Genomic DNA, 1,616 nt, shown 5'->3' with positions numbered 1-1,616 from the left:
CTAGCAGGCATGGCAGGGTGTGAGAGCGCGTACGTGAGTGTGTGTGTGTGTGTGTGTGTGTGTGTGTGTGTGTGTGCTGTGATTGGGTCTTGCAAAGCTGTTTGGTTGTTTGTTTATATTACTTTGTATTTCATTTACTTATAATCTGTCTTCCTACCTCGTCCATCACTGCCTGCCTTCTCCTAGCTCTCTCTAGCGATGCCTCCAAACCCACTGCTCCTTTCTGCCCAAGACCTTCATGCGTTCCTTCCCTCGGCTTCTGATGCTCTTCCGGGCAACCTTTCCATATCTCAAGTCTCATGATCTTTTCCATAATCCTTCTAATGGCATTGACATACCCAAAAATTCGGTGTGTTTTCTTTCAATTAGACAATTAGCGCAACCCAGTGTAAACACTTATTAGGTCACAAGGGAAGTCTTAAAAACATCCCAGGGAATTGCCGTTGCTCGGAACATGTGTTCAGATCACCAAGCAATAAAATTAGGAATCAACCACAGGAGGAGAGCTAACAAAAGCCCCACAGGCTTCGAACTGGAGAACCTCACTCCTGCACTCTCTGTGGGGTAAAAGAAAATCCACAGACATTATTGACTGTTTAGGACTCAATGACAATGAATGTACTTTGTATTGGAGTTGGTGGGATAAAGCAGAGCTTAAAGGGAAAATTTATAGGCTGGACTGGGTGTCAGCACCCTTCGAACTGCTCACCAAATGTTCCTGTCCTGCCTTCTGTGCAGAACTAGAGTAGGCCCTCAGAATTGTGCTCTCTTTTTTTGATGTACTTAGTGTGTGTGTGTGTGTGTGTGTGTATGTGTGTGTGTGCAGACACTGTATGTTTTTAATAGTTTTAAAATATAGTCCTAGGTATTGAACCCAGGTCCCTGAGTATGCTGGACAAGTGCTTTCCTGCTGCATAGCTTCCCCAGCCCTGAGTATACTTCTTAGTATCTGCCCAACATATACCATAGAATGACAGGAGCTGCAAGCTGTCTCCATTACCCTTTGTATTTCAAGCTTCTACATGACATTTGGCACACTGTGTTAGGTCACAGTAACCATTGTTGAGACAGCAGCTATGTCATTGATGAAGTCACACCCGACCCTTTCTTTTTTTTAAAAAAATATTTATTTTATTTGTATGAATGTTTTGTCTGCATATATGTAAGTATATCATGTATGTGCCTTGGTGCCCATGGAGGCCAAAAGAGGACATCGGTTCCTCAGAACTGGAGTTACAGATGGTTGTGAGACGCCACGAGCAACAAGTGCCCTGAACTGATGAGCTATCTTTTTCATGCCTTCCAATCCTCTTTCAAAATAGATTTGAGATGGTCTGTGATACAGACAGCATGCTAGTTAAGAGTGCAGCTTAGCAGAGAGATGAGAAACCCGAGGGAGAGTCAGTATTGACTCGCGGTGGAGTGGGGTGGCAACGCATGGGGTTGGGAGCCCAATGGCCTCCGTTCTTCTCAGAGCCAGGCTCACAGATACCTGGGCAGGAAGAAGGAATGAGAAGTCAGGCTGATGGAGTGGGTATCCTACAGGCACAGGAGGAGGGATGTCTGGGTTTGGACCTTAGGAATGGAGAACAGGGCTTTTGTGGCAAGAAGGTAAG

Source organism: Rattus rattus, chromosome 9, assembly GCF_011064425.1.
Source record: "Rattus rattus isolate New Zealand chromosome 9, Rrattus_CSIRO_v1, whole genome shotgun sequence".
Taxonomy (NCBI): Eukaryota; Metazoa; Chordata; class Mammalia; order Rodentia; family Muridae; genus Rattus; species Rattus rattus.
The sequence above is the reverse complement of the archived record's forward strand: the minus strand, read 5'-3'. Positions refer to the sequence as shown.